We start from the raw sequence: 24,177 nt of genomic DNA on the forward strand, positions 1-24,177 counted from the left end.
CAATCAGAACCTCCATTTCTAACACCCATCTACATGATGGCTTCACTGAAAGTACAGTCATTTGGTATCCATCACCTTGCCTTAATAAATCTGTACTGATGCCAGTATCAGATTTATTAAACCATGCACCCAGAGGGCACGTTAGAGGTGCTTCCTGTAACCCTCCCAGTCTCTTAGTGTGTTGGCTGACTGGTATCTTCCAACCACCCACCATAGATGAGTTTCTGGTACCCTGCTAGGGAGATCCCATAATCTCATGTGCCAGGAACAATGCCTGCTCAACAGAAGGTGCTCTCACCTACTCCAGTAGGATGGCTAGCAATTTACCATATCAAGGCCAGAGGCTTCAAAGCATCTGCTGTCTGAGACATGCAACCCCAGCTTACCCCAGAACTGGGGAATGCCACCCCCTGTATGGGGCCCAATTGGCACCAGAGCAGGTGGGAAAATAGTTATTCAAGAGGTGTGTTTATCCACAGGCCAGCCACAACTCTAAAGGTGGGCTACCCGAAATGAACAACCAGAGAAGTGTTTCACCATCTTGTTTTTGGTTAAATATGGACTTCTAGGTCAGGATTATGCCCATTCCTCACAGGCAGTGGTCATATAGTGGATGAAATCACCCTAGGGGTAGTTAGCCCATTATCTACTACCATGTACTCCCCTAAAAATCCCATAATTGAGTATTTAGGGGTCCCCCCCGACACCAGGTCTGCAGATTCGACTCCCCGGGAACTGAAAAAGGACGAAGAAGAGATTACAGCGCGAGAACTAAGGACCTGCATAGAACCCGGCACCAAACCCTGCACGCTGTTTGCTCCTTAACAATTGCAAAGCCCTGACTTGTCTTGCGGCTGTGTATCCTTCCCAACACTTGGAGGACTGCCCAGCACTTCGACAACTAGCTATTATCGCCCTTTGAGTTGAGGACCCATCCTCGTTCATCCGCAGGCTCCGACCGCATCTGTCCGGTTCAATGCTTTGCAGGCAATTGGGCCCAACAAGGGAGCACCACTTCTAGGGGAGGCTTCCTGGGCTCTAGGAGGTCAGGCTCATCTCAGTCGAATATCGAGACGCTAAACCCTCCAAGAGCCCCCAGCACCAACATACCCCGAATACCGGGGTACTTTCACAAGCCAAGGCTTGTTTCACATCCAGCTTGGAAACCACTGCCTTGGAAGCCTTCCTGCAAATTGTAGAACATCAGAACATATGGGCACTATGACCAGAGTGGCCCTGCTGTCTTGTTTTTCCCCCCTTTTCAGACATACGGAAAACCGTGAAAGCCTCAAACTCAAGTAACCAGTCAGCCAAAAACATTTCACCTGCGCTCCACAGCCAGAGTCCATGACTTCTGACTGTGTCGCCTTGGCCTAGGGGTCCCCATGACGTGCGCCGATTGCTGCAGGTACACGGATTTAGCAGCACACTTGCAGCTATGTACAGACTCCTAAGAGGACCACGCACCCTGAACCAAGCCTTACCTGGCTCCCATCTACTCGCACGCTGCAATTATCAAGGCTCCGATAGGAGTGACACCCTTCTGGTCCTGAAAATTGGTCCATTTATCCGGAAAAATAAAATTTCTCAGAAGCACCGTTCCCAGGCCAGCCGGAATGGAAGTACAACTGGAGGAGAGATCGATCACCACTCAGCTGTCTTGCCTATAAGCCCTGAAGAAGTCATGGGTTTCCACTCTGACGAAACACGTGTTGGCTGGGCAATCAATCTACATTAAACACAGAGAACAAATGATACTTTGAGTGTTCTTATATATTATCTGTTTTACTGTCTTTGTCTGATTTTTCCCAATATTTCAAAATTACAGATACGCAGAATTTGCTCTGCATACTACGATGATGTGTGCACTGGCCTCCTGTACAAAAGTTTGTTGACATTGTGTCTATTTTGGGGGTTCAGGGTTATCCCCCGCTTATAGCACTCTAATTTACTTATAACCACTTCACACTTACATACACACGAGCAAGCACCATCGCATACCGCATATGATTAAAACCCTTCTTCGCATTAACTTACTGCAAACACCTTTTTCAGTTGAGCCAACTGCACAGCACATGCGCTGTCTGTTGCAAGGCATTATGTGGCTTACCATGAGCACAGATGTACTTAGAACCTACCCATTGCTTACCATTGGTTGGGTTTACTTGTCACTCTCATTTGCCTGCTCTTATTTGTAGCCCAGCTTATCAATCTTGTATTTGTCCCTCCCGTGGAGCAAAGCCTATTTACCATGTGTGTGTTTGCCTCAAGACTGTAATTGATGTCAGAGAACTACTATTTTTTCTTTTCGTGCAAGCAATCACAGGGGGTCATGTCTTTTATGTTATGTTATAAGGAATTTGTAAAGTGCAAACGTTTACTCCGAGTAGCATCATGGCACTGAGCAGATTCCTAAGGATCTAACAGGACCAAAACCCTGAAAGTGGTGAGCACAGTTCTTTCAGAACTAACCATTCTTTTATATCTTTCAAACAGTTTACATATGTGTATTCCAAACTTGATAAAATCACATGAATAAAGACATATCAGTTTTGTTGTTTCTTAATAAAATACTATGCTCACCACATTCAGGGTTTTGGTCCTGTTAGATCCTTAGGGGCCCATTAGGATGGCCCTTGCCAGGCTGGCAGTAGCCACCGCCGGCCTGGCGGGGGCAATCTGCCCGCCATCCACACAGAAATGACCCCCCGCCACATTAGGATGGCTGGGGGGTCCGCGGCGGACAGAAAGACCGTCGGCCACTTTTCCGCCTCGGTCGCCTTGCGACCGGGGTGGAAAAGGTCAAATATGGTGGCGGTGTCTATCAGACACCGCCAGCCATATTAGGATGGGCTTTGGGGAATGCCTTTCCGTTGCGGCAATGCCGCGCGGTGCCTGTCATGTTGTGCTTTGAAATGCACAACATGCTTTTTTAGCATTGCGACGGGCGGTGCTGAAAGCACCGCCCGCCGCAATGTTAAAAATGCGGGATGCACCCGTCACTGTGGCGGGTGCATCCAAATTCCAAGGACGGGACCCCCACCCTTATGGTGGGCAGTCCCGTTGTCCGACAGGATGGCGGGTGGACAAACTTTGCCCGTCATCCTAATAGGCCCCCTAGTTTCTTCAGCACGTGCTGTCAACATGCGCACCAGTGAAGGACCTATTGATTATCATTTTAAAAAAGTTAAATAAACGTTACAAAATGTTGTTAACAATCATTTAGACCGGGAGTGCACCTCTACTCCATACATTAATAGTTTAACACAGTTGACACGTTGGAGGTAGCACCCAATCTTTCAACATGTGGTTTGACTCAATAACTAGTATCACTGAAAATCGAGCTACCACTCTTGCATACAGCAACGAACAAGCTTCGGACATTTATGCTTTAATTCAAGAGGTTAAACTATCTGACTCTCATGGAGGGTCCATCACCCAACAATTAAAACAATTAGAATACTTAACACAACGACAACTTAACCAGAGGCTTCATGCATCCGCCTTGGTGCAATATCATAGAGCCAAAACGATACTACGAGGACTTATCGGTTATCCATCAGACCAATGTTATTCAGATTCCATCTCAATCAAGCATTTATGGAGAAGTGGTTTTCCATTCTCAGCAAGTGTTCTTTGGATTTTATATTACTAATAATTGAAGAACTTTCTAAAACCATACACAAATTGGATCAAGAAATAGTTAATTGGAAAAATGAATCGGAAAGAAGAACGGAGATGAAACTTGGGCAACCACCCTGGAAGATCTTGATCAAAAACTTGACAGATTTAGCAAGGATTTACAAGAAGGCAAGATCCGGAAGTATTGAAGGGACACCATTGATTACAAATTAAATGGGGTGTATACATTGGCGGAAATTTACGCACAAAGACGGTTCAATGAGAAACAAAAAACACCACATGACAAACACTGGACAGGGCTTTTCATTGTGGTCAATCAGTAATGGCGCTCGCAGTGTGTCACGTAAGATATCTGTTTCTCTATCAGTGACAGTGCTACATATGAGAGGAAAAACCAAACACCTCCAGTAGGGACTTAGATCCACACAAAATAGATACAAAAGGGGATCTGTGCACACGCCTAATTCAATGTGACCTCAGTGTCACTATTCATTACATGCAAAACCAACGCAAATAATTAATCAATTGCACATGTAGTCTTGAGTGATGTTTTTCTTCACGTTTTCTTTTAATGTCAACGCCCAGCCGACACGTGTTTCGTCAGGGCACTTAGCCCACGACTTCATCAGGGCTCTACAAAATGTGCAATGGTTACCTGTTACAAGCATGTAATAGTGCCAAATATAACTACATGTTTCAGCAAAGTGCAACAAGGTGACTATAAGTGCGGGCACACAACCTTAGGTAAGTAATAAGAACCCAGAAGATTTAGTAAAAGAACACTTACACCCATGTGCGTTTCGTGTTACAGAGAATCGGATGAGTAGCTCTGAAGTGACATCAAACACTCATATATCTCCGTTGGACTTGAATCTTAGTACCTGAATATAGGACTAATTTTACATAAAAAACTGCACAGTATAATATACATACAATAATCTGACTTTTGTTTATCTTCACAATGTCACAATTTAACTTTTTCTCATTAGAGAGGAAAGTTCAAGTTGTGATAGTTGTAAGATTTGGTGGGACTTTCAGTGACCCAGTCTACTTAGAGTGGAATAAGAGAGCTAGTCACCTTGTTGCACTTTGCTGAAACATGTAGTTGTATTTGGCACTATTACATGCTTGTAACAGGTAACCATTGTACATTTTGTAGAGCCCTGATGAAGTTGTGGGCTAAGTGCCCTGACGAAACACGTGTTGGCTGGGCGTTGACATTAAAAGAAAACGTGAAGAAAAACATCACTCAAGACTACATGTGTAATTGATTAATTATTTGCTTTTGTTTAACATGTAATGAATAGTGACACTGAGGTCACATTGAATTAGGCGTGTGCACAGATCCCCTTTTGTAAAAAACACCACATGGCCTAAGGAAAGTGTGGCAAAAGACTCAGACACTGCTATTAGCAGACCATCAGTGGCAAAGTCGAGTTTGGAAATTCCAGGGCCATCTACAATATCGATTACAACCGGAAATTCTAAAATTTCCACACCATCAACCACATCTTTTTTAGCGCAGGAACCAGACCAAGGGCGTCCCCCATTACGAAGCACAACAAAAACAATGGAGTCCACCACAAAACCAGGTGAGGAAAAGGGAGGAAAAACACTGCGCAGCAGCAAGAACAGAGTCTTATAATCAATTTATCCTCGGTTGCGTTGTCTAAACAGCAGACCAACGTATTAAATAAAGGTATGTAATTTGTACCTACAACTATCACTACACGACTGGGAACTGAGGTTGTGTTTTACAAATTCATGCGCAAAGTACTTCTCAAACCAATTTCACCAATGTCACCATGGATACCAACGAACAAAATATGGACACAACTTCATCTTTTAAACCTAAAAGAAAGTATCAAGCACCGGTCACACAAAAGCTTTTGAGAACACACTTAAAAATGATTTGTCCAAATTGAATTACAAGAAAGTTAAAGTCAACAACTTAACGAAATACAATAAAAGAACAATTAGATCAATAGCCAACAACACTACATTAACATTGAAGCCAGCAGATAAAGGAGATGCACTTGTCATGGACACCACATATTACATTCAGAAATTTGACCAGCACAATCTTGATGACACCACATATTTGGCACTTGACAGTGATCCAACAGTCAGACTAAAAGGCATTCTAAAAAAATATCCTTAATGAAGCAGAAGAGATGAGCCACATAGATACTCAACTAAAACTATACCTCACTACCAATAATCCATGCAGACCCAAGATCTATATGACCCCTAAAATTTACAAAACCCCTGAAAATCCTCCATTTCGACTGATCGTATCGGGATGTGGCTCTATCTTTGACTCTTTGGGATGGTGCTTGGACTCTTATTTGCAAAAATGTGTTCAAAGCTGGTGCACATACACCAGGGATACAACTGACTTTTTGCATAAACTTCAAAACATACACCCCTACATCCAAGATCACTGGGTTCTGTGTACAATAGACGTCACAGTGTTATATATGTCAATCGAACATGCTGAAGGACTTGAGGCCACAGAATGGGCATTATTAAAAATGAAGGACGTTGAGGCAGATAAGGTATTTTTTTTTAATCTCCTATATTTTTGTTTAAACAACAGCTATTTCATGTGGCAAGGCAATTTCTATGCTCAATTAACTGGAACATCAATGGGTTTTTCCAGAGCTTTGGCCTAAGCTTACATTTTTATGGCGAAATTCAAAAAGGACTTCATCCTAAATTAGACCAATTGGACATTGGGAATTGCACAATATTTCAGATATATCGATGATATATTTTTAATCTGGACGAAATCGCAAAAGGAACTGAAACATTTAATACAACAACTAAATACCAGAAATCCCAGAGTTCAATTTACACATATGATCAATAAAAAACAGATCAATTACTTGGATGTTTCAGTGCCAAAAGATTCTACTGGAACCGGTCTACAGACAGAAGTGTACACGAAGCCAACAGAGAGAAACAGCATGCTTCATTATACAAGTTTTCATCCAAAGAGTCTCATTTCCAACCTGTCGTTTTCTCAATTCACACGAACTAAAAGAATCTGTTCAGAACCTGACACAGCAAAATCCAAGAATTGCGAATACTGGCAAAGACTTGCACAAAGAGGCTTCCCAGAGCATATTCTACGGGAAAGCATGGTCAGAATTGTAGGTAAAGAACACGCGTCTTTATTAAGCAAGTCCACTCACATCAAGAGAGATACACCAACCTTTGAGTCTAAATACTCTGCATGTTCCAATCAAATAAAGAGGATAATCAACATGAATCGGATTTTAAGGGATTATTCACCATTCAACCGACATTTGCTTACATCAGAGGGAAGAATCTACAAGAATTGATCACAAATCCTGAAAGACGTCCTGCAACTACAAAATACAAGGGGACAGTTAAGTGTCTCAATTGCATACACTGTAACAACATAGTAGTGGGAGATATCCTAACACATCCTATTTCAGGCAAAAAGATAAAACTAAGTCACTCTTCAGATTGTTACATGACTAATGTGATCTATTGTTTAAAGTGTCCATGCGGTAAGGGCTATGTAGGCAAAACTGAACGAAAACTTAAATTTAGATTAACTGAGCATAAAAGCACTATACGCACCATCAACAAAACCTCTAGCGTAGCAGTTCACTGGCAGGAAGCAAAACATTCAATACCATAGTTAAGATGTCAAATTGTTGAGGGCAAAGAACTAATTGAGGGGATTGACAACAGCCCAAAACTATTACAGCATGAAGTGTTTTGGATACATTTTTTAGATACTTTAGCCCCGAAAGGGTTAAATGATAGGGTTGACATGAGCTGCTTCTTATGAAGTACACTGTTATCGTATTTACAACATTCATGTTCACATGTAATAAGATTGCATATATGTTGTCTCTTTTGTTTACATTATTCTCCTTTTTTTTGTTTTTTTGTTTCTCACTCTTCTTTTTTCTTTCTCCCCCTTTTATACACCCGGCTTTGTTTGCTATATCTCTTTTTTCATACACTGTGCACATTACACGCTCATCAACAGTTCTCTCCCTGCACATACCAGATGGTGCATGGTTTCTCATCTCGTTAATATTTGCTGCTCATTGCAAGCATATCGAATTCCTATGGTTTTATTCCCCCACCGCAGATATTGAGTGGTTCAAGGTTTCTTCATCTCAATAATATTTGCTGCTTGCTGCAAACATATTGGATTCTCAAGTTTTTATTCAAGTTATATCTCGCAGTAGTACCGTGTACTTTTATATTTCCGACTACACTTGTTAGCCAATACTAGATGAAACTTCATTGTGTTTCGTTCATTTAGTCCCCTTTCTATATCCATATAAGTATATTTTAGAAAGGTGCTGAACAGGACACAGGTATGTCACCTGTCCACTTTCTACATCGATTGTGCAAGACGTTGTCACACATTATCTTCTGCTCACCCACAGGAGGTGTCTATTCAGCCGCTGACGTACTAGACGCATTCACCGCCTTTCGTGACACCGGTAAGATTACCACTATAGTATTCAGCCACCGGTTCTTTCTAGTATGACTTACACCTGTGGGCGCATGATCATATAATTTTTTTCTTATTTATAGACTGCAGGATTCAGTACACAACCGCCACTTTCCACGTTAAAGTTCCTCCAGGATTAGGTGAGTGCTATTTGCATTTCGCGGTATTTCTTTGTGTGCCATTGTTATCTTTATAATACATTACTCATTATGAACATATACGTTTCATTATTTGAATTTTTAGAATAAGAAGACTTTTTCACAATACCAATTTCTGAATATTTCTCAGGATATTACGTTTCTTGAATAGGTATGTGCACATCCACTTTCACCCTTATTCACGACTGGTTCCTTGGACCTATTAATTTCTAACTTAGTATCATTTTTCTACAGGGAACTGAGTTCATCCCCACAAACAGGTACACAATTCTTTGCATCCTATTTAGTGCACTTTACCATTCAGCACTCTATTTCAGGTGTCATGGGGCATTGGTACACAGGGTAGGACTTTGTCTCATTTCATTACCACGGCCAAAACACAACTTTACTGACAACGGCTGTAAACAATTACCACGTTGGTTTGAACACTTTAATACCTTTTATATTTCTCTTCTGTCTAAGCATGTTTTGTTTGTTTTTTCTTCAGTTAATAGCCTTTTTTATTTTCGGGTTTTGATTTCATATTATCAATCAACATCTGAATGCAATAATTAATTGTTGGGATATAGGATTCTTTCCATATTAATATGAACATAAGCTTACAACTGATTATACGTTTGTTTGCAGACAAGCCCCTGAGGAAGGGATCACAGGGTACTGAAATGCATCGGGCTTCATGTTAATGGCATGATATAAGTTGTTTTTGCAAAGATTGCAATGCTTGTATATGATTTTTGGTTCTCATTGTGACATATCACCACAATCCATATCCATCTTTATTGTTATCTACTGAACACTGTAGATTGTATGTTATGTTCAACATGATTCATTGAACAATAATTATATTATTTTATTAAGAAACAACAAAACTGATATGTCTTTATTCATGTGATTTTATCAAGTTTCGACTACACATATGTAAACTGTTTGAAAGATATTACAGAACGGTTAGTTCTGAGAGAACTGTGCTCAACACATTCAGGGTTTTGGTCCTGTTGGATCCTTAGTTTCTTCAGCACGTGCCGTCAACACGCGCAGTGTTGAAGCACCTATTGATTATAATTTAAAAAAGTTAAATAAACATACAGTTTTTTTGTTAACAATCATTTAGACCACTAATGCACTTCTACTTCATACATTAACAACTGAACAGATCCCTAACAGATATGAAGACCGAGACTGGGAATTGATTAGATGAGTGATCTAAATAGAGCATCAGGGCCGTAAAGATCCAAGTTTTCAGAGCTTTTCTAAAAAGGGTTTCTGATTGAATGAAGCGTAGGTGGTTGGGTAGTTATTTCCAGTCCTTGGCCCCAAGATCTGCAATAGATTTCCCCCCTTTTGAGACACATCTGAAAGCAAGTGGTTTTACTAGATTTACTAGATTTACGTCAGACGATCTGAGAGTGTGATGTGACACATAGCGTGTAAACCTGGGCTGAAGGTAATGGGGGCCCGAGGAATGAAAAATTCTAAAGGTGGTCTGTCTCCCTCATGTACTTCTCACCCCTACTTGTACTTCTCCTGTACTTCTCCCTGTTGCACTCACAACTGTGCTTCCTCATGTTGCTTCCACCCTGCCACCTTCCCCTGTGTTGCTTCCTTATCCCCCTGGCCTTCCCCCTTGTTCCTTCGGCATCTCCATCCCCCCACTTGCTGCTTCCGTGTACCTACACCTTCCTTGTGTTGCTTCCGTGACACACGACCTCCCATGCTGCTTCTAACCCCTGTTGCTTTCCCACCTGTTGCGTTCATTCCCCACTGCTTCCTCTCCACCCACCTACCCACTTTAAAAAATGTAAAAATTGCTTTCATGCCTTTTGTTTTAAGTTATCGATATGATTTGAATCATTAACTGAAAACAAAAAACAAAAATGTGCCTGCATCATTTTGCAGGCGAATGCATGTGTGGTGCGCATTTGTTTTGTTTTACTTTAGCGATGCTGCAGAGCATCAGGGATGCTGTGCGCCATGGCTAACAACCATTGGCAAAGCCAGTAGTTCCCAAAGACAACACCTATTGGGTTTGCCAATGCTTCTTAACGAAAACAGACTTGTGGAATTGGTAATGTACAGCAAGAATATTTGAGTATTTCTGTTGTGTTGCATTTTGTTGTGGTGTTGGTGTGTTGTATTGCTTTGTGTGGTGTTATGGTTTTGTGCTGCATTGTTGCATTGTCTTGCTATTTAGTTGCTCTGTGGCTGTTCTACTACATTCTGTTTTAACAATTTTGTTACTTTTCCCTTTGTGTTTTATTTGTACTCTCATTTTGCTCTGTGCTATGTTTTTGCATTTTTTCTCTTAGTTTATTTAGACTTGTCAACAGATGCTACATTTCCAGCCAAAGGCAGGACCCCCTTTAATATTTACCACTGTCTAAGGTGGTGAAATACCAGCGCTCCGGCTCTTAAACTATTTAAAGAACCAGTCATCTCAAAATATTGGCAGAGCAAGGCAGAGACCTGTATTAAATTGGCACTTCGGTTGCGCACTTTACGTGGCGGCGCTAGACCACTGTCGATAAGTGGGGCAATTTGAAAGCATATGGCTGCATGATATTCAAATAAACCACAGATTCATAACGGCGGAATGGCTACAGCCATAATTATTAGAAAGATAACCCGGGTTGCTGACCTGGCGCGCCTGTGGCCTTTTGCATCGCACTTTGTCGCATTCCGTACAGGAAATGACTGAGAATTGCGATATCTCCTAACAGGTGTGGCGAAAAGAAAATGATCCATTGCAGGTCAGCAGAAGCTTCTCCATTAGAGACACCCATAAAAAAGAGAAAAAAACTCAAGTCATATATTTTGTTCTGTGTACACACAACACAGCGAGTGCAGTGCATTCTCCCCTTCAGCCATGACGCATTAGATTATTCTGCCTCAAATTACCCCATCTGTCCGTTAGTTTCGAGCCCTTTTAGTTTGTCCCTTTCTGTCTCCCTCCCACCGCCCTCGGAGCCTGCCCCCTCCTTTATTCCGGCTTCAGCCTAAGTGTAAAAGTAGCAGGGGGCTTCTATTAAAAGCTGCCCCGCCTTCTTTCTCTCCGCAGCGGCCTTCCAGCCAAACTGCGCTTGTATTACTTTTTGATGAGTTTTCAATTTAGGCCTGGAGACAAGGGTGGAAGGCGACGTGGAAGGAAAAAAAAAGAAAGAGAAAAAAAAGGCAACAGATGGGGCCGATTGTGCTCTCTAGGCAAATTAAGGAAGACATCTGTAGCTCCAAAATACTGGTGGTCTGGGGCAAATAGCCCCCTTGTGAAAGGCTGCCTCTCGGAGCCGCCTCCACCCAATCGAATCTCGGCGAGGGCTCATATTACAATGGCCTTGACCACAACTCAATGAGTCTAAAATAGAAAAAATAGAAAAAAAAGATTAATCCAGGAGGAGCTAATAGAAAGCTCGGGGTTGCTAGGCGAGAGCAGGGGTGGTTGCTTGCGTTTCTGACTTGTGCATGGACCATTTTCCCTAAACATGAGTGTTTTTGTTCCAAATGCAGCCGATTGGACGGTTTATATTTTGTGTGCTTACACCCCTGTTGTCGAAACATGTAATCTGCAAATTGCCCAGAGACCTCGACGTTCCACTGGCTTGCTTGGAAATAATGAATTAAGTCCCAAACCCCTGTGGTTGAAATTATCCTCCAGAAAAAATAGAAAGGTGTTACCCGATAAGACCCCTTCTGCAAGCAATAATTATAACGATTGTTATGATTCTGAAGTGGAGCTTTTACATCTGCAAATGGGAGCACCAGCTGAGTTAATCCGCGGCTGTTAGTACCCGGGATTTCATTCGAGTCTATGTTAGGAATCCAAAGAGTGGAAATGTCAGAAACGAGGAGGTCTTTCTCTCGACTGGTGAAACGAGTTCCGCTGGTTTTTTCTTGCATATTTGTGTTCTCTAGCTTTTGCTTCAACACACAAACTACAATGCGTCAAGCGTTTCATAGGAGCTGGGACTGCCCCCGTACTATACTCCTGTAGTCTTTGTTAACTCAAACATAAAATGAACCAGAAGATAGTCCCTATGCACCAATGCACGTCCCCATTATGCCAAGGCTTTGAAATGGGCAGCACGGCAAGATTAACTTCGAATACTGATTTATTAGGGTCTTGTAGCAAATGCAGATGAACAGTTCGTGTTTGCCTTGGTATGTATTCGACATTATTAGTCTCAACTTTATGGGTGCTGCAGATATTTATAGTTGTAGAAGATGTCGCCATTTAAGTAAAGATGGCTTCTTGCTTTGTGCAGTTTATTGTAAGAAACATTTTTCGTGCAATAATCACACACCATACCACCATTTAGTGTAAAAGGCCACTTATTAGGACTGGGTTGCTAAACAGTTAAACAACTTTAATACAACATTTAATATAATGTGAAAACTTCTTTAAATGTCATTCCCTTCCTCAACGAACAATTCTCATCTGACACCAAACTTTCACCCCAGTGCTTCATACCTTGCTTCATCCTTTAACTCACTCACCTTCTTCCATTCCCCAATCTCTCCTTCACTTCCCCAACCAAACATCCTCCAATGAAAACCTTTTGACTGGATGGAAGAATCCCACACACCATCTTCCTTCACTTGTGTTCTCTTCATTTCCCCTCACCCATGGGATGGATATGCACACATTGACTCTCCACCCCCAAAAAACTGCCAATACTCTGCACCCGTCCTACACTGGCAAAGCTGTCTACTCACCACACTCTATCTTCTGTTGGGTGGTTGGGTAGACTTCGCCTGAAATTACCCCCAACCCGATGGCAATCAGGTATAGGCTGAACCCACATCTCCTGACTCCTTTTTACCTATCATAATACCCTTCCCTTTCCCCTAAATCTTAATATCCCTGAATTTCTACTGTTCTGGCATGAATTATCCCGGGGAAAACTGGTCTGTGACTGTCACTTCCCCCGGAGCCAGGGGCGCAACCAGACTCGAACTTCGGGGGGGGGGTGTTAACAGGGGTGGCTGGCATGGCTCACGTGTGGGGTTGCGGGGACAGGCGTGTCGCGCGGGGTTGGGGGAAGGGAGGGGTGTGTATCACACGTGGGAAAATTAGAAAAAGAAATAAAAACTTATCTTTCCACCGGCCAGGTCCTGTGTCTCTGGCCCTGCTCCTGCTTCTGACTTCAGGAACAATAAGCAAGCAGCCAGGCTCCCTCCTCTACGCCAATCAAAACACTGCAATGCAGCATTGTGATTGGTCTGAGCGCTGTGACATGGTGTTCAGCCGTGGGCTGTAGGAGTGGGCATGTTCTCCATGCATGCTATAATGCAGCCCTCATGGAGAAGGGGAGAGTGTGCATGACGGTTTGGGTGGCCCGAGAGGGACGACCAAACAGTCATTACGCACTTGGGAGTGGGCCTACCACTCCTCCTCTGCCCTGGTCCCTAAGCAGAGCGGCACCGCCCACCCGCCCACAAAGTAAACATAAAATGATAATAACTTAAAGTTATTATCATTTTATATTTCCTTTCCACTGCTCGAAAGCAGGGGGATGATGCTCCTACGCCATAGCAGAGAAGCCGCCACTCGGAGCCAACACTCTCAGCCAGTGCTGGCCCTAGCACTGGTCACACACGGTGCAACAGTCTTTATTGGAGCCCCCTCCCCCATTTTGTCCTTCTCCATAAATTCCCTCACTACTACTCCAGGAGCGTAACACAGGCCCCCGATCCCCCACAGTGCAGGGGAGCCCACGAGCTACAGGGGGCCCCCTCAGCACTGTACTCACGCCAGAGAGATCTGGATTAAATCCAGAGCGGGAGCCCCTCTATGTACCTTGTAGGGGTGCCCCTTCAACGTTCGTTACGCCACTGTACCACTCACCAACAATGCTCCTCATCTCTCTATAGCCCCTTTCTGACAAACATTTCATTTTTATATAGTGCACATAGTTTATTCACACTCAGTTCTGTGATCTGCATAGTACACATTCTTTAGAGCAGGCACATTAACCTTCTGCGCTGTGTGAGTGGCAGGAGTGCTCATGTGAGTGCACGGTAAGTGATGCCACAGTGTGAGAGTAGGGAAAGAGGAGTGACTGCAGGGTGAGTGAGTTGACCATATGAATTTATGTGCAGATGTAAGTGCGGAGTAGAGCAAATTATTACATGGTTAGTGATGGGCTTGTTTGAGTGAGATTGCAGATTGAGCAGTGAGGAGGACAGGTGAGTGAAGTGTCACATGAGTGCAGGGTAAGTAGTGTACTCGTTTGACTGCAGGGTGAGGTACAGGGTGAACAGCGCAAGTGCATTTTGAGTCCAGAGTGATCACTGTGAGTGCAGGGTAAGCGGGTGAATGGTGTGAGTGCATGGTGATCAGTGTGTGTGCATTGTGATCGCTGTGAATGCAGGGTGAGCGTGAAAGTGAATGGCGAGAATGAGGAATAAGTCTGGGAAGGCCCCCTGTATAGAGACACTTGAAGTAATTCAGCATGTTATTGACAGCGGCGTCGGGTTTAAGTTACAAAGACACAAGTTAAACTATTGCTATTATGGCATTAATCAGGGATCGAGGGTGGAGGAAATAAATAATGTGCTGATCCTGCAACAAACTTTCAGTCTTATGATTAGGGTTGCCAGCTTATTATTTTGATGTCCCATACTGTACAAAAATAAACAGCCACCTAAAGCCATATTTTCAGTACTTATCTATGCATACTTCGAACAGCAAATATAAATAAAAAGCACCTTTAAGTGTGTTCTAGGGCTGCTTGAATGTTCCATGACTGATAATTAAAGGGAACAAAGAAAGAAAAGTCACATTACAAATGAACGCATACTTTTTTATTTAAAACCCTATTTAGTCAAGATGAGATCTTTGCAGGCTCTTGAAAAAGCATTTTTCTTTTGCCAATCCTTCTTTATATTCCTTTTCATGAAATGCATTCTCACACTACAGCAAAGGAATAGTCAGAGTAGGGGCCCAAGGGGTACTGGAAACAGAAAAAAATGAACGCTTCTGTGACTAGTTTACAAAGGTGTGCAAGTATGCAAATGGTCGTTAAAGACTTGTGAAAAACTCGGACGTGCGGGAGATAAGACTCCAGACACTGCCCAGCTGAGCCCCCAGCAGCCCGGGCTGAGACACGACGGGGGGGGCTGAAGCTCTTTCAGCCCAATGGGTGTTGCGCACCTGCCCAGAGCCCTCCATCATACAATAATCACGTGCCATACCACCATTTAGCTTAAAAGGCTATTTATTAGGACACGGTTGCCGAACAGTTAAACAACTTTAATACAGCATTAAATATAATGCCAAAGCATCTTCAAACATGATTCCCTTCCTCAATGAACAATTCTCACCTGATACCAAACTTTCATCCCAACGACTCATACCTTGCGTCATCCTTTCCACCATTCAATCACTGACCTCCTTCCATTTCCAATCTCTCCTTCACTTCCCATACCAAATATCCTCCAATGAAAACCCTTTGACTAGATTGAAGAATCCTGTACACCAACTTTATTCACCTGCACTCCCTTCACCCCCAAGGGGTGGATATGCCCGTATGTGACTCTCCACCCCCCCAAAAAACGTCATCCAGGAAAACCTCTTTGGGTGTTTTACTGCCCCGTGCCAAGTTCTAAGGAATTCATCAATATGACATCTTGCACCAGAGTTTTTCGTTCCACAGCTCACTCACCACATCCTTTATCTCCATAATGTAGCAATCATACCCCAGCTGAGAAGGGTGTACCCCAGTGTCCCTAAGGAGACACTGCTCCTCTTCCTTTTTGCCACCGTGGACTATCACTTTAATATTCCTCAGTATGCAAAACACCCTCCTGCCCCTGTTGAGATTCCTCCAAGCCTCTTCAACGGCCACTTGTTTCAAAGCCACCCTCCAGTGTCTTCATGACACAAACTGTCCAAACCAAATATGTTCCTGAAAGTTCTTCTTGATAGCCTCTAAGTCCTGCATCATGTGTTGCAGCAGAGTCAACCCTGACGTCTAGACCAAGTCACTCTCCCCCAAATGCACCGCAAGCATCTCCGGGCAACTCCTCTGTGGGACCAGCTTCGTCAACCATGACAGTAAATTGCCCCAGCACATCCCACCTTTCCTCCCCCATATCACCTCATGCCTGCTGCTGGAAAGTCCCAGGCTTAGGCCATAAATTTGTTTATCCTCAATCATTTGCATCCCAGTGTACACGAGAGTGTCCAACTATCCTTGCCCCCAGTTTGTTGAGAGAACCACTCACTCATCCTGCGGTAGAAAAGGAGGAGTTAGCATCAATCACATTCCCCTACCCCAACAGTCACGCAGAAACCCTTTGATTTCCCACATAGTTCTCAGAGCATCTCAACCTCCACCTGCCTATCTGTCTTACCTGTCTCCAACCCCATCTCAAGCTTGTTGCTGCAGTCGATGCCCCAATCCTACAGGAGTGTTTACCAAAACTGGCCAGATTCATCCCTAGTCTAGGCAGTGCCTTGCGCAACACTGCCAACAACTGAAAGTCTGTAACCCAATCTCCTTTTTCTGGCAAAATATAGCCTCCTGCCTGTGCCCGAAACGAGCCTAAAACTCATGCCACTCCTGTACTGGGCATGCCTCATGACTGCCCCTTCTTGCAACCAAACCCACTTACCTCTCTCCGTGCCTAATCCATCTTGGATCATCTCAGCCAAATTTCCATTCACCCATGTTCCAGACCTATCTTCCTGTGTAGCATGCCGGACTCCTTGGCCGACCCTAACAATTCATACACTCGAAAGGCACACAAAAAACATACAATTCGCGCATCACCTAAAAACAGCCACTTCAAAAGAAACAATCATAACATCAGTCAGGCAGCACCGTAAGAAGACCCTGCAACAAGTCAAAAGTAATTGCCTTCCGTAACGGTTCACTGAAAGAATATTGGTGTACAAAATATAGACTGCAAAAATATCGATGAAAACATATAGAATGCAAAAATATCGACTTCCTATACTTAAACAGGTAAGTAAAAAAATGTCAAAAATAAACAATCAATGTAAAAAATATAGTTGTACAAAATATTAATTTATATATATCTATATATAAAATATAAAAAGAATAAATATGAAATATGTTAAATAATAAAATTAATGTAAAAAATAAAGTAGATGTAATATACATTTTAATAAATATAACAAAGAAACTAAATTAAAAAAGTGAAACACACAGACGAAATTCATATATATATAGTTACTTTAAAACAATTAACAAACTTTTAATTTCAATTTATTTTCTAATGTTAAAATTATATAAAACTGTACAAATAAATGTGGATATATATATATATATATATATATATATATATATATATATATATATATATATATATATATATATATATATATATATATATATTCACTGAAAAAACCATAGGTTATAGACCATATATAGTTAGGAATTAGCATTTACAAAACCTTGAAAATTCACTGCAAAAACCATAGGTTATACACCATATATAGTTAGGAATTAGCATTTACAAAACCTTATTTTACTCACACAAAACCATTGAAATTCGCATATATAGTTAGTTGCACTAACTATATATCGCGCACCCGTAATCCACTGCTGATCATGTCACATATTACATCATTCATGACATGGTCAGTGACATCACTGATGACATCACTGATGACATCTCAAATGACATCACTGATGACATCTCAAATGACATCACTGATGGCATCACCGATGACAACATCCAGTGACTGTATGTTTCTGTAAAGTTAAAATATGTCTTACATATTGAAGAATGAGTGGATTTATAAGTGTCTGGATGAAGGATTTAGTAGGTGCATGACTGACTGTATGAGTGAGTGATTAAATGTGTCTCACTGAGTGCATGGGTTAGTGACTAAACTGTCTTAATTTGTGCATCATTATATCTGTTGTTCTGTAAACTGCTGCATGTGTTGATCAGTAGCTATATGAGTAACTATATGGGTTATTGATTGGTTGCCCAAGTATTTGTATGGGAGACTGAGTGTGTGTGTGGGTGGCTGGGAGGTGTATGACTCTGTGCATAGATGTGTGAGCAGTTGATTCACTAGATGTATGGGTTCAAAAGTGCATGTGGAAACAGCTGTATGGGCCGTTGACTGTGTGCATGAGTGTATTGGTGAGTGAATGGATATCTCAGTGCTACATGTCAAAGTAATTACATATGTAAAACACAGTACATTTGAGAGTTGACATATATAAATAACTGTGCATAAGAGCCAGTGAATGTGTGAGTGGCTGTATGGATCATTGTGAACTTGTATCCGGGATTGTATAAGAGAGTAAATATGTGTTAGTATATGTTTGAATAAGTAAGGTGTGTATAACTGTATAGTTGAGAAAATGGAGGTGTGATTGATTCTTTGCATGACTGACTAGGTGTGTGTCTAACTTCATGGATCAGTGACAGTCTGTGAGTGTCTGTTTACACTGAGTGTATCTAAGGTTATATTAGAGTCTGAAGAGGTTCATCGTATTATCACATGAATGATGTCATCAGTGATGTGATCAGTAATGTCAAATGAGATGTCATCAGTGATGTCATCAGTGATGTCATTTGAGATGTCATCAGTGATGTCATCAGTGATGTCATTTGAGATGTCATCAGTGATGTCATCAGTGATGTCACTGACCATGTCATGAATGATGTAATATGTGACATGATCAGCAGTGGATTGCGGGTGCGCGATATATAGTTAGTGCAACTAACTATATATGCGAATTTCAATGGTTTTGTGTGAGTAAAATAAGGTTTTGTAAATGCTAATTCCTAACTATATATGGTGTATAACCTATGGTTTTTTCAGTGAATTTTCAAGGTTTTGTAAATGCTATTTCCTAACTATATATGGTCTATAACCTATGGTTTTTTAAGTGAATTTCAATGGTTTTTTAATAGCAAATATCAAAAGCTTTAAAATGTATTCTTCTTTAAATTGAAAAATATATTTTATATGTTTTTAATACAATTTTTTTATGTATATATTTAAAAAAAAAAAATTTTTTGTTTCGCTACCGGTCCGCGCACCGGGTAGCTTCCCGTTAGCTGAATTTGGTGCCGCGACCCGGTCCGCGAACCGGTAAACGTTCAGTTTGCGCAACTGCCGCGTTAGAAAACAACATCGTGACGCATCGCGTAAGGGCGACGTATCGCGTTGTCGCGTAATGCGTCTTATGACGCGCCACGTTAGCGCACCCGGAAGTGCTCCGGTGCGCGAACCGAGGCGTGAAGCGCAGCGCCCCGAAGCGATCCGGGGCGCGGCGCGGCGCGGAGCGCGTAACGTAAGCGCAACAGGTCATGTGACTTGTTAATAAAACTTTTCATTGGTTCATTTTACTTTTGGTTTCCTAATGATGTAAGGCTAGGTCATGTGACCTAAAAATAACACTTTTCATTGGTTTAGAACATTTTTTTTCCCAAATGATGAAAGCCCCCACCTTTTTTCTCACTCTGACTTTCAACTTTGTGAGAGGAAGACCTATTTTGATTTATAAGAAATGGCTTCATTAGTAGCTGCAGCTGGTGCACCCCCACCACCAGTGAGCACTAGCGCTGTTTTAACTAATCAGCGTTGTTTCATTTCTTATAGCTTAAAACAGCAGTTACTCATAACCTTAATATAGACCCTATTCACATTATTACTGAAATTGAGATGAGCCCCCATCAGCATTTAATTGCTTGCTTTTGAGAGAGGCTGTCGTGTAGAGGAGTAGGTACTGCATCATATGTTATCTCATATCGACGTAGTGACCTTTTTTGATATGCTAGAGGATTGTTTTTAGATTTGGAGCATTGAGCGTGACCACCCTGGTCTCCACTGTGCAGTGAGCGTTATGGGCAATCTAGAAAACTGAGGTTTCTACGAAAACTTGTTTTAAACAAAACATTTTTATAGACACAGGTCGTGACATTTATCATGCCTTGAAAGTGTCCCTGTTTATGTGTCTAGAGCGGGGCCTCATTCTACGAGCCGTTGCCGGGTGAGGTGAGGCTATCTTCCCACACAGAGTTGGGTAAGTCCATTTAAAAATATTCTTTGAAATAATTCACAGATTATCTGTTGGCGACTATTACAGCGCAGATATAATATTGTGGCTATCATAATAATGAATGGCAAAGCTGAGTTTTCTTGACTATCATGTTGTTGCACATCTGTGTGTGCAACTTTCAGATCATTGTGCTTGTTATTAACGTGAGTACAACTTTCATGACTGTACTTTGATATACCAAAAAGTTTTTTTCTCTAATTGTTACAGGGAAAAACATCCTCCACATTCGCATCAACTAGGAGGATACGGTAGGATGGTCCTCGTGACCATTTTTGTCACTACTCACAGGCAAAGTATTGTCTGTTTGATTCCATGTAATCACGTTTGAGTTCTTTTCTTTTCACTTTCAATAGTGTATTTTGCAGTAGCATACTAGTTAGCTTGGCCCTGACGAATGCCGGTGAATCTCCACCTTACGGCAGAAACATGTTGGCCTGAATAATTACCAAGCAAAGCTGACAGTGATTTTTTCACACTGTCCTTACACTGTTTTTTAACCAGACTTCCAGGTGAATATTATTAAAATTTCTTCATTTGCCTTGACCGTCATTTTATAACACATCACTTTATCTTTCATTGCACTGCATTACATCAGCATCACCAGTGGTGAGGACACTTCTATCCACTGAACTATGGCCTAGTGATACAAAGCCAGTACATCAGGGCTTGGGGACACAGACCTAGTTCAAGATGTCCTACATGATGAGGCTCCGCCACATGGGTGGGCTGATAGTACTTAAACCATTGTTTTAAGTGTCTCTCCATCACGTGATAGCTGATGCACTGCACTCTGAGTGTGCCGAGTCTGGTGATAGTCTATTTTACTCAGCTAATTCAGACCTTCAAGTTTCTTTGTTGTTTATGCACCCCCACCACCACCACCACCTCCTAGGAAGAGAGGACCACCTCCTCAGGTCATCCTTAATGAAGAGGAGGAAGAAGAGGAGGAAGAGGAAGAGGAGCAAGGGAGGAGACCGTTTTTGCCTGAGGAGCCAAGGAGGTCCCATGTAAAGGATAGTTACATCTGGCAATTCTTTACATTTCCCCGGGGCCAAAAAAAAGTAAATGCCCGGTACGTCACATGTCTCATCTGTGACAAATCTCTGTCCAGAGGGACTAATAAAAAATACAGCTTTGGTAATTACACCATGCATCGGCACATGGAGAGGTGGCACCCTATAAATTATAGTGCTGCGCAGGTACGTGACCTGCAGGAAAACCCCCCTCCTGTGGCCAGTACATCAACAGAAGAGGCAGTGATGGGACCAGAGGCGAGGGAGACGGTCCCAAACATTCAGATGAAGTTTGGGGTCGTGAAGCAAGTCTGCATTTTTTGTGGCAAATTAATTTGCTATAGGGAGAGTAGCATCACTTTAATCAACAGAGCTATTGACAATCATAAATGTCCAAAACGCCCCAGACACTAAATTATCTTTTTTTTTGTTGCTCCTGTTGAGCCCTTTATAACGAATGGTTTTCGTTTCCCCCCCCCCCAAAAAACAAAAAATCTATAAAACCGTTCAAAAAATACAAAAAAAGTAAAAAAATTGTTCAGAAAAAAATATATATATAAAACAACAAAAACAATTAAAAAAAAGTTTTTTTCAGAACTACCTCCCATTTATGAAAAATTGCTAGAATGTTTAGCACTCTGGCAACCTCTATTTCTTTTGATTCGCTTCCCGGTTCGCGCGCCGGTACGCGAACCGGAAGCGAAACAAAAAAAAACCAAAGAGTGAGTATAAGGGAAGGAAACAGAGAGTAATGTGAAAAGAAAGACAGCTAGAGGGAGTAACACAGAGATACTATTTAATAGATCTATTTACCAAAGAAAAGATGTAAGAGTGTATAATTGAGAAAAACAACATAGATAAGGAAGTAAAAGAAAAAAAGGAGAGTAGAAGAATAATAAACAAGAGTTTCTTAGAGAATGTGAGTGAATGTTCAAATTAAGAAGAAAAACAGTAAAGGATGTGGAATGAGAGGTAGGGATAGAACCGGAGTAATAGAACAACCCTGAGAGAAAGTGTTAAGAAAACAGTGAGCGAAAGTAAATAGGAATAAAACAAGATGTATGACAGTGACTAAGGTTAAAACATGTGGAATAACAGAGAGAAAAAACAGAAAGCAGAAAAGAAGAAGTGACAGAAAAGGAATAATTGAAACAGCAAAGAAATGTAAATAACATAGTGTGCTTGAACTACAGGGAGAAAGCATAATGAAGAAGTAGTGAAAGAGTGATGAGTGAGAGACAGTGACAGTAATAGAGACGGAGTGAGTGAACAGAAATGAGGAACTATGAGAACAGAGGGACTGAGAAAAGGAGTGGAAGGAGTAGAGTAAGTAAGTAATAGAAAAAGGAATGAGGGAAGTAGCAAAGGCAGGAAACTGAGGGTTAAAGAAATGAAGCAGTGGAACTAATAGAAGTTAAATGTGATGGAAATGTAACGAAAAGAGTACAAAACACTTACCTTATAATTGTCGTTAACTTAGTCACTTGTTATTTTTATACTTTCAATCTGTGAAAGAAAAAACAAAAATTTGAAAAATATTAAAACATGTATTTAAAAATTAGAAAAGACAAGGGAAAAGATTGAAAATCATCCAATTTTACAAAGAAATAAAGTTAGAGATAAACATGCAGAAAAAAAGAGAAAGAAACGGTGATAGACAGTCAGAGACAAAAAGAAATTGTAATTGAGTAAATTACTAATAGAAAAAAAAGGAAGATACTTTCAGTGACAGAAAAGAAGGATAGAAGAGAAAACTAAATTGAAGTTGTGTAAGCTACTAAAAGAAAGTGAGTAAGGTAAACTATATAAGGAAAGGGTGAATAAGGAAAAGAGAGTGAGGGAGAGAGGAGACAGAGGAAGTGAAGTAAAGAGTGTCAGATACAGACTGAGAGAGGCAACAAAGAAAGATAAATGAGTGAGGGTGAGTTATACTAACTGATTGCACCAAAAAAAGAGAACCCAAAAATATTTAATTTAGAAAACAAAGGGAGGAAAGATGGAAAAGACAAGCGAAGCAGAAGGTCTAAAAGCTGGAAAATGGTGCAAGGGAGAAAAGAAAAAAGCAGAGTTGGAATAGGGAAACAAAGGTTGAAAGATAAGTGAAGTTAGAGAACAAGGGTGAAAGAGAATAAAACAAAAGTCAATGTGAGTATGTAAAGAGGATTGATAGAAGGCAGTAAAAGACGAGTGAGCATGAGACAAGACGAGTACAAATTAAAATTCACTATACAAAGTACAGAATTAATTATACATGTTAAATGGTTTATTTTTGCTGTTCTCAGAATATATCAAATTTCACTAAAAAGAGTGAGTTGAAGGTATTCATCATATAACAGCGGGAAAAAAAAAACACAATCAAAATGATTGTGTTTAAAAAACCCATATAACATAACCAATCAGAAATCAGAACTCCTCAAAAGTAACTTACTTTCCATGACGTCGAAGGATGTCCTATGAACAGCTTATACTCTGTTGTGCTGTTATTATTTTCTGCCCGCCACTTTCTGAAAGAAAAGCTCCATCGTTTTGACAAGTATGTTGCATACAATAAATGACTTCTCGCTCTCTACCGCACTTCTCCTCAAGGCCAAATAGAGTAAGAGCCATTTATAACTCTTGGAATTCTTCTAAGCAAATCCCGTCATTTTCTTTTTCCACAACTTTCAGAAAGAAAACGTTCAAGATCACTTTCACAATCCTGTACTAGTAATATCTCACCCTTCTTGCTCACTCATGTTCCACATTTCCTATGACACTGATACTGCTTACTATGAGGCACATTACACTACCTCTATGACTACTACAATTAT

Source organism: Lissotriton helveticus, chromosome 7, assembly GCF_964261635.1.
Source record: "Lissotriton helveticus chromosome 7, aLisHel1.1, whole genome shotgun sequence".
NCBI classification, from domain to species: domain Eukaryota; kingdom Metazoa; phylum Chordata; class Amphibia; order Caudata; family Salamandridae; genus Lissotriton; species Lissotriton helveticus.